At 37.5% G+C, this 13714-nt stretch overlaps 1 protein-coding gene across 1 annotated transcript in view; it reads left to right on the top strand.

Annotated features, from left to right (window-relative positions):
• The first annotated feature begins 4728 nt into the window (after positions 1 to 4728).
• Positions 4729 to 13714, top strand: part of ZNF330 (zinc finger protein 330) — a 36240-nt gene continuing 27254 nt past the window's right edge. Inside the window, exons 1-2 of the mRNA XM_032246508.1 lie at positions 4729 to 4868; positions 6187 to 6268. The gene's annotated coding sequence lies outside the window, so the exon portion shown is untranslated. The remainder of the gene's footprint in view (positions 4869 to 6186; positions 6269 to 13714) is intronic.

The raw sequence follows: 13714 nt of genomic DNA, 5'->3' as shown, positions 1-13714 counted from the left end.
GATACAGAGAAAATTAGGTTTTATTGTATTTTGTATAACTGATTGTATTTTCGAAAGCCTTCCATCAGCTAGAGTAATTAATAGAGAGAAAAGTTTAAAATTGTCTGTTGAAATCAGTTCAGTCCCTTCCTATTTTAAATCCTCTCATTTCATGTAAGTATTCAGCCAATTTGAAGTCCATCTCCATGAGAAACATTTCAACACTGTGTACCTGTCCCCACTCCACCTCACAAGTTAGCATGTTAAGAACTTAAGCCTTCCATGTAATCATTGTGATGGAGAAGAGGTGGGTTCTTAAATCCACGCAGTGGCCACTAGTCCCTCACTGGTCTCAGCTATGAAGTGGTTGGCCTGGGCTACTTTCTCGACGGTGACCACGAAGTTAGGACTGATCCTATTCCTGATGTTTCTGTGGGTGCCAGCTACTGATCTGTGGCTGGTGTAGGTCATGGTCATGACTCTCTTGGGCTGGGCCTCAAGTATTCCCTGGCTGACACAGCCTCACTCAGCTCCTTTTCTGAGACTCCTCCACTTGTCCCTGGTTTGGGTGTTCCACCTCAATCCTTTCCACAAGTAGATCCAATGTCAGAACCTCTGGTTCTAGCTCAGCTTTCATCCACATCCCCCCAACTCTGGAGAAACTTGAAATGATGCAAAGATTTACACAGCTTTTTGGGATAACACTCAGTATCTATTTGTAAAAATGTACATTTTGTCATATTTCCACATTTCTCTTGTCAAAGAGGGCCTCTGTGTATTTGTAGAATGTTGTAACTTCAGCAATGAAGGGGAGATCGTGTGCTTGGATATATATACTGCTTTATAAATAATAAATACAGTGACAATAAGTACAACATTTTAAATTTGTACACACATAAATATACTTTGTAGATATATTGATATACAATCTGTCTTATCTATCTATCTGCACACGCATTGCTCTGTGTTGTTTATAACACTCATATGTCTTAGCAAGGGATGCTCCCTGGCTTTGTGCCATTAAGGTCTGATGGTCCCACTCCTGGGCTTCTTACCAGTGTGTGCTTCTGTTATCTAACACCAGCATATCCTGGTCCATTTCTTACTTGGCTTGGTTGTGGCCTCATCATTTTTCCTGCCACCTTGGACCACTTTGGTGCTCACTGGCTTTGTAGACTCCCTGCTTCCACCTGCTCCTGCTTCCCATCCCCAGGTTTCTATGAATCAGATAAAGCATAAATTGGGCTTTTTCTCTTTTCTGGTCAAGATTTACCCAACATCATTTTGTCTTCCTGTGTTAGAGCAGCAGTGATCTGAATCGTAAGTACTTGGTTCTTGGTTTGCTAAAGAATTTAGAAAATACTAACTTCCTTCAGCCTATTGCCTTACTGCAAAAAGGCCTCTTTTGAATATGAGAAAAGGAAAATTAATTCTATCCTCTCTTCATTCCTAAGGTAATAACCTTAATATCTTCTCCTCATTTCTGGCAAGCAGGTGAATGCCTCAGGCCAGGTAGAGAGTTAGGTACCCAAAACTGCAAGAAAGGAAAATGTGATGATTTTTAAGGCCGTTACTTAAAAATACAGAGTATTCAATAGTGAATAAAATGGAACCGTCTCTGCTTCATGGAGATTATAGCTTAGTGAGGCAGGCAGATATTCTACAAATATATATATATATAAATTCTAATTTGTGGCACGTGTTTTGAAGGAAAACAGCTAGTAGGGGAGAGATTGACTGGTGTTGACAGTGGTGAGAAATAGTTTAGACAGAAATATCAGAAAAAGTCTGTGTGAGACACAACAGAGACTCTGAGGTGAGTGGATATTGGACAAAGCATCAGGGGAAGACATGCAGGATGGTTCTAAGGTGGAAGAGGGTAACGGAAGGCCTACAGTGCCTTCCTATCCCACACAACACAGAAGCCAAAGTCCTATCACCAGTGACACTCTGCCAAGGTAAAATCCCTTACTGCCTTGCCAACCTAATGCTCTCGCGCTATTTCATATTTCTGACCTCATCCTCTACTTCTTTACTCTTCATTCTGTCTGAATTAGCCATTCTTGTTCTCTTGATGTTCCTCAGGCATGCCAGGCAAGCTTCCAACTCAGGGCCTTTGCGCATGCCATTTTTTTCTGGCTGGAAGGCACTTTTCCCAGGTAGCTGCAAAGATCACTTCCCATACTCTTCAAGTTCTTTCAAAAAATTCGATCTCTTCATAAGACCTGCCTTTGTCACCTTCTCTAAAACTCCATTTCCTTCTGGCCTGTTATTTTATTCACTTTTCCCTGCTTTTATTTTTTTTCTTAGCACTTATCTTTATCTAATATAATAGATATGTTTCATTTAGGTATCTTATTTATTGCCTGTCTCCCATGTAATGTAATGTAAGCCGTAAGGGCAAGGGATTTTGTCAATGTCATTTGCTAATGTATTTTAGCCATTAGAATAGTGACTAACACATAATAAGCAATCAATAAATGTTTGCTGAATGAATAAATAAATGATGGACACATCCGTTTCACTTGTGGTCCAGTTAATTTGCCTTCTTTCCTGCACCGTGGCATTTCTTCTACCTCAGTCCTCTTGTGCCCTCTCTTGGGTTTAACCGGGTCCATGTCATCCCAGTCTCTCTACATGAGATTCTCCAGCAGTCTGAAACATCTCCTGGGTTTTTAGCTGGTGATTCAAATTTTATTCCTTCCTTCACATCTTTAGCAATTATTTGTGGAGCACTTATTATGTACCAGGCACTATTCTGGGCACTGGGGATATCATGGCAAGAAAGAGAATATCCCTGTCTTTACAGCACTTAGATTTAAGCCAAGTATTTTTTTTTTCCCAGAGATTCTATCTTGTGACAAATACTTCTTCTGCCTCCACCTGCCACAATGCAACCGTAACAACAGCAGCCAGCTTGGCAGGGAATCCAGTGTTGAAATCACCAAATGTGGCACAATGGAGCAGGATGTGGGAGCAAGAAATGAGAGAGAAGCCTGTCTGATACAAATCTTCCAGAAGGATGCAGAGATGCTTAGCAAGTGCCCTGCAGAAGGAATTATTTAACTGGGAGGGGCCAGTGAATTCTCTATTTATGGATAAGCACAAGCTGGCTATCCAATTTCCCACTACTGTTTAACTTCCTCATTACATGATAAGGAGGATTATTTTATTCTAATTTTCTTCTTAGATAAATTAGAATGGCCACTGAGGAAGAATGACTACATCTGCGTGAGCTATAAAAACCAATGAAGCATTGTCATTTCGGTTCTCATATGCACATGGTTTTATGAAACTTGACTGCTCACATTTGAACATGCCATTTGACACACACATATTGTACATGCCAAACTATACATTTCCAATGCCAAATGCCTATAGAAAGTTACCCGGAATCCTCAGTAGAAAAATTCTGAGAGGTACCCACTGCTTTTCTGTAGGAATTTCTGATGTATTGAAACAATTACTATGAATAGAATTAGAGATATAGTATCATATACATTCAAAGTATTGAAAGATAGCTCTAGTATTCTAGGGAAAATTAATTTTTACTAACGTTGTAGTTGAGGACAAAGGATTAGAAACTTTATATATATGGTATCTCGTTACTTAGGCATTACATTTTAATGAACTATACAGTGTTTTCACACATAACTGAATCTTAATAACTAATATCATTTTCACATTTTATGTTAGGTCATATAGAATTCCTGTCTTGTGAATGCCAGGTGTTTTCCATAATAATGTCAAATTTTAGCATAAATGGAGAATCTCAGACCGTTTTTAGGTTGCTTAAAAAAATTAAATGCTAGCATACTGCCTATTACACTGATATAATTGCAGGGCCTTTCAGGGTGGGATGGACTGCTATCCATGCTTGTTTTTCCTCACACAATGCTAGAGCACCGGGCCCAGAACCCCACATAAAGAAGATACTCAACATGAGTAAGATTAATAAAAGAAGTGTCACATAAATAGGTTGGCTTAGAGGAACAGGTGTGAGGATGCAGTCTTCACACTATTCACATAAAAGGTAAATTGCATAAACATGGAGCCAGACTGCCCGAGTTCAAATCCCAACTGTGCTGCTTACTTCATCTTGCACTTCAGTTCCCTGCTCTGTAAAATAGAATAATAGGGGTACCCCCACCTCACAGGGTAATCATGAGGATTAAATAAATTAATTAAAACATGTAAAAGATTTACAGCACTGCCTGGCACATGGTAAGGATACAATAATATTAGCTACTATTGTGCAAGATAAGTACAGATCCTCAAAAAAGAGATATGAAATATAAGGCTATTAAGCCCTTTCTATCCTTTTCCCCTACACATACCCTTTCCAGATACATGAGCGCACACACACACACACAAATATAAGGCTATTAAGCCCTTTCTATCCTTTTCTCCTACACATCCCCTTTCCAGACACATGAACACACACACACACACACACACACACACACACACACACACACACACACCTGTGCACAAGCATAAACCCCTCATAAAACTAAAAAGAAGTTCCTCACAGGCAACCAGGAAAAAAATACTCAATTACCCACTAAGGATCCTGATGTAGTGTCTACCCCTTTAAATGAACTCAGCCTGCCCTCGTAAACCTGAGCTAGGATTATGTAAACGGCCCCTGGAAGGCCTCCAAACTCTATTTCTGGAATTATGCCAGGCCATTTTCCATCTGCCAGTGGTGCTAATCCTTGATCTTGGTGTAACCAGATAATCTTTTCAGATATTAATTTATGTGACGTTTTCTCTGTATCTTCTCTTTTTCAGTGTCCCTGACTACCTCCCTCTCCCTCTTTCTCCTTTCTGCACCTCCATTCAAGCTGACCCTTGATTTCAGCTCTCGGCTTCAGTGACTTGTGGAGGTGGGTAGAGTGTTGGCGGATGTGATTAGGGTAGAAAGCCTCAGTAATCTGCAAAATGACCTACTTTCTTTGCTAAAAATCTAAGCCCCCAATATAATTAATTATAGGGGTGGTAAAATTGGTAGAAATGTTAAGACAATTTATGGGGGCAGGATAGTTTAGAAAAACACCAGGGGAGAAAGATTTTCTGCAATGTTTAAAAGGGTTTTATTAGTGGATTGTGACAAGGTTTGCAATCTGAGGGTTTTACCAATGAAAGAGATTTGATTATTGCTCACGGACAAAGTTGAAACATGTGTCGTGATTCTAGAGACGACTGGCTGTGAAGCAATCTGGGAAACTCGACTTATAGGCACCTCATTAAAGATTTCCACATGCAAAGCTCAGGTTGGAAGTGATAAAGAGCAGCAGAAAGGGGACACGTGGACAAAGATTATGGGATTCTCCAAGTAATCTAGGTGGACAGTAGACCAAAATCCAAAGTACCCCTTCCCTGTACTTTGGCAATGTATAAAGTTTTGGAAATGTAGCAAAATGCCTATGATAAAGAAACCCCAAGAAATAACAGGTAAAGCTTTCCCCTTGTCTGGTTGGATGGGGCTTAAAGCAGAAATGAATTTTAAATACACAAAATAAAGAGGTATGATGGTTCTGGCAGGCGTTTTTACCATGCTGCAGTTCTTACTCTTTCTTTTGTAAACAAAACCTTGATCCCCTTTAGAGGATTTCCATCTCCTCCCTTTGAGGAGGCTTGATGAAACTGTTGATCAAGTTCCCCTGTCTTTCTACAGCAAAGGGAGGAGGAGGAGGGCAAATGATCCACACTACACCATTTAGATTCCCCCTTGTAGGACTTTGATTCTTGAGAGGGGTGATGCAAATAACAAGGAGCTGTTGGATTTAATAGCTCCAGTGTCAGCAGTAATTCGTTCCTGCCACTTAGATCCTCAGAACTGTCTTGGGTTCTGTCCTCTGCAAGTCCACGGGTTTGCCTTTGATTTTGAGAATTGCCCCATAATACTTCCACTACATTCTTTCTCAAGTCACAAAGGCTTTTATAGAAATACAAAGTTAGAAAGAGTTGGTATTTCTTGTTATACCTCATAAAACTATCAGTTCTAGTAACTATTTTACCATCCCACTGTGCATAGCTTTGGATTGAGGAACTAGTGATGAATTGCAGTTGTAGTTGGCCTTGGCTTCTTTATGATATGCATTTTAGCGTCTCCATTGGCTTTACAGATTGACCCTTCCAATAAGAGGCGACTCACCCTGCCTCAGCTTAAGTGACTGATTCCTTTGACTTCCCTTCTCCTAGCATCTGCCTTAAGACAAGTCCCAGAAAAGTGGCCCCTGATCCAAAATCTCCTGATCAATTCAATGATGGTCCATCAAGCTCAGTAAGTGCCAGGCGAAGTTTTGCTCACATCCAGTGATCAAAACATGAACATAAACTAATCTTCTTTTGATTAGTGTCTGATGTCAAGAGCTGGATTCAGTTTTGTCCCAAAGGCAAAGTGTTTTAACAATTTTTGTTTTACTTCTTTGTGCTATTTCCTTTTATCTGAGTTGTAGCTTTTGTTCACTGTACAAATGCCATGCTAAAATTTTTATTTGATTAAAAATAATTTATCTCAAAATCTTAGTGAATTCAGGATTGCAATTCAATTTCAAATGTCTTCATTTGGTTTTTGAAAAAAATGTAACTTGAGTATATGTTAGTGTTGTTTTGAGTTATGCAATAATAAATTCAGTTTTACATGTTAGATACATAATTTCTTAATTTTGAGTGTTTCTATTTCTTTCATTTTTTGTAGTAAATTATCTTAGTATTTCAACATATAGTACAAGAGAAGATAAAAGGCACTCAATGTATTTATTTTAAAATTCTTAATAGTTTTTATTTATAACTTATTGTATTTTAGGATAAATCATTTTCAGAATAACAAAGAAATTAGGCTAAAACACATTTTGTATTTTCTCTTCAAATTTACTTTTATCACCTTTTATAATTTGTATTTTCTAAAGTCAAGTAATCAAATATTTAGAAGGGACCTCAATAACCAGAGTGCTCAGCACATAGTAAGTGCTTAGTTAAATATTTACTGAATCAATTAGGCAATTTGATGTACTTTTATTCACTATGAACTATGTTACAAAGCATTAGACCACTCTTCTTTATTTTGTCCCTTTTCATAGATCATGAGAGATTAACTCGTAGGTTTTTCAGTTATGTCTGTTTACAGAAATGCTTTCAGTTTGTCTGAAGTATTTACATGAGGTAAGATTCATTCACTACATAAAGTTGTGTTGCACATCTATTACGTATTGGACATTGGGCTGTCCTAAATGTTGAATACATGATTCCTGCCTTCAAGGAGCTGGAGAGAGTTGAAGAATAAACAGATGATGGTAAGAGCAAAAAATAGGAAGTGCAATTAATGGTATGTTCAGAGGGCCAGGACTAAAGAGAAATATACACCAGAAAGGCTTTGGGGTTAGAACAATATTCACAGAACAAGGGTTCACTGATTTTTAAAAAGTATAAAAATTCAATAAAAGTTTTATTGCTCTGTTTGGGGCTAAGAGCACTTCAAGCATATTTGTCTCTGCCTTCAGAATAAATATCAGATAAGGCTAAAGTAGAATAATTAAGTAGCTAAACAAAAGTAAGTTTTTAGAAAACTAAAAGCATAATTCATAAAATAAAAAAGATAAATTAGACTTTATCAAAGTTAAAATCTTTTTCTCTGTTACTAAATGAAAAGACAATTTAAAGACTGGGAGGAAATATTTGCAGATTATAGTATCTTGCAAATAGTCTTATATTCAGAAGATACAAAGAACTTTTGAAACTTAATAAGAAAACAAACAACCCAATAAAAAATGAGCAACAGATTTGAACAAGATGGTGCCATCTATGAGAATTGGCTCTCACCAGACACTGAAACTGATAGTGCCTTGAGCTTGGACTTCCCAGCCTTCAAAATAAAGTTCTGTTGTTTGCAACTTACCCAGTGTAAGGATAATTGTTGTAACAGCCTAAATGAAGGAAGGCACTCCAGTAAATAGAGTTATTATTTTTTATTTGTTTGTGTTCCTCTCAGAATCCAAGGAAAAATCTTGATGTTCCCTGTCTGGTTCATGTACCATCTCACTGTTGTTAGGGAATTCAAGTCTGGGATCAAATGAAATCAGGGGAGCAAGTTCTGTTATTTAGGAAGACAGACAGGAAAACTTCCTGGACTGCTAAAAAATAGTATCTGAGTTTACCAAGATACCTGAATCATTCTTTTATTGTTATTATTATATTCTAAATTCTGGGGTACATGTACAGATCATGCAGGATTGTTACATAGGTATACACACGCCTTGGTGGTTTGCTGCATCCATCCCCCTGTCACCTACATTAGATATTTCTCTTAGTGTTATCCCTCCCCAATCCCCCCACCCCATGCTATCCCTCCCCTAGCCCTCCACCTTCCCAATAGGCCCAGGTGTGTGATATTCTCCTTCCTGTGTCCATGTGTTCTCATTGTTCAACACCCACTTATGAGTGAGAACATGCGGTGTTTGGTTTTCTGTTCTTGTGTCAGTTTGCTGAGAATGATGGTTTCTAGCTTCATCCACGTCCCTGCAAAGGACATGAACTCATCCTTTTTTATGGCAGCATAGTATTCCATGGTAAATATGTGCCACGTTTTCTTTATCCAGTCTATCATTGGTGGGCATTTGGGTTGGTTTCAAGTCTTTGCTATTGTAAACAGTGCCACAATAAACATATGTGTGCATGTGTTTTTATGATTGAATGATTTATAATTCTTTGGGTATATACCCAGTAATGAGATTTCTCGGTCAAATGGTATTTTTATTTCTAGATCCTTGAGGAATCACCACACTGTTTTCCACAATGATTGAACTAATTTACACTCTCACCAACAGTGCAAAATCATTCCAATTTCTCCACATCCTTTCCAGCATCTGTTGTCTCCTGATTTTTTATTTTTTTTGAAATGGAGTCTCTCTCTGTCACCAGGCTGGAGTGTAGTGGCACAATATCAGCTCACTGCAACCTCCGCTTCCTGGGTTGAAGTGATTCTCCTGTCTCAGCCTCCCAAGTAGCTGGGACTACAGGCATGGGCCACCATGCCCAGATAATTTTTGTATTTTTTTTAGTAGAAATGGGGTTTCACCATGTTGTCCAGAATGATCTCGATCTCTTGACCTTATGATCTGCCTGCCTCAGTCTCTCAAAGTGCTGGGATTACAGGCATGAGCCACCTCGTCCGGCCTGTCTCCTGATTTTTTAATGATTGCCATTCTAACTGGCATGAGGTGGTATCTGAATGTGGTTTTGATTTGCATTTCTCTAATGACCAGTGATGATGAACATTTTGTTATATATTTGTTGGCTGCATAAATGTCTTCTTTTGAGAAGTGTCTGGTCATACCCTGTGCCCACTTTTGATATAGTTGTTTGTTTTTTTCTTATAAATTTGTTTAATTTCTTTGTAGAGTCTGGATATTAGCCTTTCTGTCAGATGGGTAGACTGCAAAAATTTTTTCCCATTCTGTTGGCTGTGGGTTCACTCTAATGATTGCTTTTTTTTTTTTTTTGCTGTGCAGAAGCTCTTAAGTTTAATTAGATCCCATTTGTCTATTTTGGCTTTTGTTGCCATTGCTTTTGGTGTTTTAGTCATGAAGTCCTTGTCTATGCCTATGTCCTCAATGGTATTGCCTAGGTTTTCTTCTAGGTTTTTTTATGGTCTTAACCCTTATGTTTAAATCTTTAATCCACCTGGAGTTAATGTTTGTATAAGGTGTAAGGAAGGGGTCCAGTTTCAGCTTTCTGCACATGGCTAGCCAGTTTTCCCAACACCATTTATTAAACAGGGAATCCTTTCCTCATTGCTTGTTTTTGTCCGGTTTGTCAAAGACCAGATGGTTGTAGATGTGTGGCATTGCTTCCAAGGCCACTGTTCAGTTCCATTGGTCTATATCTCTGTTTTGGTACCAATACCATGCTGTTTTGATTACTGTAGCCTTGTAGTATAGTTTGAAGTCAGGTAGCTTGATGCCTTCAGCTTGGTGTTTGTTTGTTTGTTTGTTTTGTTTAGGATTGTCTTGGCTGTGCGGGCTCTCTTTTGGTTCCATATTAAGTTTAAGTTGTTTTTTTTTTTTTTAATTCTGTGAAGAAGCTCAATGGTAGTTTGATGGGGATAGCATTGAATCTATAAATTACTTTGGGCAGTATGGTCATTTTCCCGATATTGATTATTTCTAACCATGAGCATGGTATGTTTTTCCATCTGTGTCCTCTCTTATTTTCTTGAGAAGTGGTTTGTAGTTCTCCTTGAAGGGGTCCTTCATGTCCCTTGTTAGTTATATTCCTAGGTATTTTATTCTCTTTGTAGCAATTGTGAATGGGAGTTCACTCATGATTTTGCTCTCTGTTTGTCTGTTATTGGTGTATAGGAATACTTGTGATTTTTGATGTAAACGTAACCAGAATTTAGTCAGAATACTAGTATTTTGTTAATAGGTAATTCATATAGACACTTTCATTCATGTTTTACTAGGTGTGAGTTTAAATTAAGACTTAAAAAAATTACACCAAGTTAACATAGAATAATTATTTTTCAAATTAGTTTTTGGAGGAGGAATTCATACTTTAATTTAAAGTAGCCTTCAAAGATTTAAGAGCCTTTTGAAATTTTGTAAAAATGCTTTCGAAATCAGCTTGTGAGTTTTACATAGAATTATTCTTATTAATTTATAATGACATATTAAATTTTATTGTCTTTAGTCATATATTTTATCATTAACACTTGTCTTAACAGGACAAATGAAAAGTTATTTAATATACAGAGACAGAAAAATAATTTCAAAAGTCTTTAGGGGTCAGACCACTACAAAATTAACAAAAAATATTTTATTCTGTAACTGCATGCTGTTCCATAAAATGGAATACTGGCTATAAAGAATACAGTGGCAATAAATCCTTAAAACAAGAGTATAAGGTTTGCCACACATTTTGAAATAAAATTTATGGGATTTTTTGTGAAAGTGCTGAAAGGTTTATTTTCAATTTATATATTTTGACTATTTGACCACTGAGTTGGGTCTTCTCTTGGCTATGTATATGTGTCTATACACACACACACACATATATCATATTTATGCAGGCAAAAATACATGATTACAACAAAAAAATGTGGACTCTGATCATTCTGTGTGACTGGGAGCTTACGTGCGCTGGTCACCATTTCCTCCTCCTTCAGCCTTTAGATAGAAAAGGATTACTTCAACTTAACTTACTAGAGACCCAAAGGCACCAGGTCTGGGGAGGTTATTCTCAACCTTCCTGTAATTTTCAGGGTCCTTTTCCTGTGTCTTTGCTAATTAGCTTAGGACAACCTTCAAGGAAGTTGTTTTGTTTTGTCTTCCTTTTTGCCAACAGTGCTCTTTGGGTTCTGAGGCAGATAGAGAAAAGGCCCCCTGAGAAGGAAAGGTATGGGTCTGGGCAGAAAAACAGCAGTTGCAGCAACAACAACAACGAATCAGCTCATGTTTTCTTGGCTTTTGGTAAGGAGAGTAACAGAAATGTGCCCTCTCAAGCACAGTTAAGGAAAAAAAAGTTCTTCTCTAGACCTTCCCAGAGGAGTAATGTTTCTGTTAAGGATTTTGGAAAGATGAGTATGACCCAGCAGAAGGGCAGCTGAGAACAGAGAGAAAAGAAATCCAAGCCAAGGCACCACTGTGTAAAGTGCAGCCATTCAGGAACTGGAAGTAGTTCATTGTGGGTAAAGACTGGGTGTTGGGCCAGGAAATTTCCTAGTTTGTTAAGGAATTTGTATCCTATTTTAAATTATGGAGTCCATCTGAAATAGAGAATCAGTATGAATAGGTTGCAGTTTTGAAGAATCAGTCTTGGAGTTAGAGGATAGATATGGGCAGATGTGATCAGAAGCAGGAATTAGAGCCAGCATCTATTGGAAGTAGGAATTGAGAGAGAAGGAGGAGTTCTTCATATTGTACCAAAAAAAATATATATATATTTGCAAAAAGTAGTTCTGATACTCATCTTGCTTAAAATGCCTTCATTGCCTTCTTGTTGTTCTTAGATCAAAAGATAAAATTCCTTATCTAGTTACCTTTGCATCTCTAGTACTTAATATATAGTAGACACTAAATAAGTACAAATATTCTGCATCCATCTCCTCCCTCTCCTATGAGTACGTGCCATTTAAAATGGTCTATTTTGCCCCATAAGGGTGGAGAGGGATTTTAAAGGGGACAAACTGAGTTACTGTCAGGGACAGAGCTGGAAGCAGCGTTTGGGACTCACAGTGTCAACTTTGATGCACATTTTGTCCAGGTAAGATAGCTAAGATACAACTCTCAACAAGCTAAACATTTCAATACAAATATAAAAATTATTTTTATGCTTTTCTGCACATTTTACACTTGCTGAGTTGGTTCTTAGTCTTTGGTAGAATATTCATAAGTATTTTAAGGGTCAGAGACACAAATCTTCTAATCTCAGCATAACTGCAATATAAGATTGTTCAGTATTTTAAAGGACGTTTTTCATATAAGCAAAACCCCAGGAGTAGTTTTGAGTGTAAAATTTTGGCAAGGTCATCTGATATATTTCGATAAATACATGCCTTCAGGTCTTTTTCTGAGTACAGTTAACCCAATTGGGATAAACGTTTTTGAAATAAAATGTTCTTGCATCAAATAAATATTGACATGCTTTTTAAGGTCATTTGACACAAGGCTAGAATATTAACAGGAGGCTAGATTTGATGCATGTGTTTTCACCAATTACTAGAATTAAAATTCACTGCATTCATTTTATTATAGAAATCTCAAGTATTAAGAAATCACATTAACTCATTTTGAGTTTCCATAGTACTTGTCATATCCTAAGCATCTAGTACAGGTACATAAGCTATTCACATACAAGGCTTGTAAGATGTTTTTTATATCCCATTTTTTAAAACAAACTTGAGGACCTAAGATGATAAAACAGAAGATTCTTTCAGGCTATGATTAATCTCTGCATGTTTCATTCTTTCCTTTCTATACTATGCTTTACAGGTAATAAAGGAAACAAAAAGAATGAGAATTGGGTTTGGAAAGGCAACATTAGAGAGGAAAAATAGTTTTTATTATTGAGATAGATGATGGATTTACAGAGGCAGGACAAAAGATACAGTGATTCTTCTAATGAATATTTTTTTTTCCACATCAAAGCACAAATATATTCCAGGGTTTATGCATGAGTGGGTGTTCATTATGATGAGAAATATTTCTTTTTGGGTGCCAAATAGCAGGGAATACATTTCACCCCAATCTAAAGCTAGATCCATAGTTTGTTTATTTAAAGAGAGCTGGTAATACCTTCATATCCCACAGAGTAACCTCTTAGTTTCTAGGTTCTAAGGGGCAATCCCTAATTTTCTCTCTGTCTCAGAGGAGGTGTTTAGCTGAAATTAATTTTAAGGAACTACTATATTTCCTAATTTTGGTCAGTGCATCTCTGTGTGTGTGTGTGTGTGTGTGTGTGTGTGTGTGTGTGCGCGTGTGCGTGCGCCTGTGTTAGAAGAAAGTTTGTTCAGTTAAAAAGAGTTAGCATGTATGATTGCTTGATAAGGGGCAAAGTGGATCTAGCATCTTCATTTTTTGAAATGAAATAATTAAGATGATTCCCCTATAAGATGATCCACTCCTTCTCCAGATTCACTAATGATTACTCTTGCAGTGCTTTCTTCCTAAGGTCACCTTGGGGTCTGCTTTGTTGCCATGGTTCTCCTTGCATTGGCAGTTCCTTCCATCTC

This window comes from Sapajus apella, unplaced genomic scaffold, assembly GCF_009761245.1.
Source record: "Sapajus apella isolate SASKATOON/1434 unplaced genomic scaffold, GSC_monkey_1.0 scaffold61, whole genome shotgun sequence".
NCBI classification, from domain to species: domain Eukaryota; kingdom Metazoa; phylum Chordata; class Mammalia; order Primates; family Cebidae; genus Sapajus; species Sapajus apella.
The sequence above is the reverse complement of the archived record's forward strand: the minus strand, read 5'-3'. Positions and strand labels throughout refer to the sequence as shown.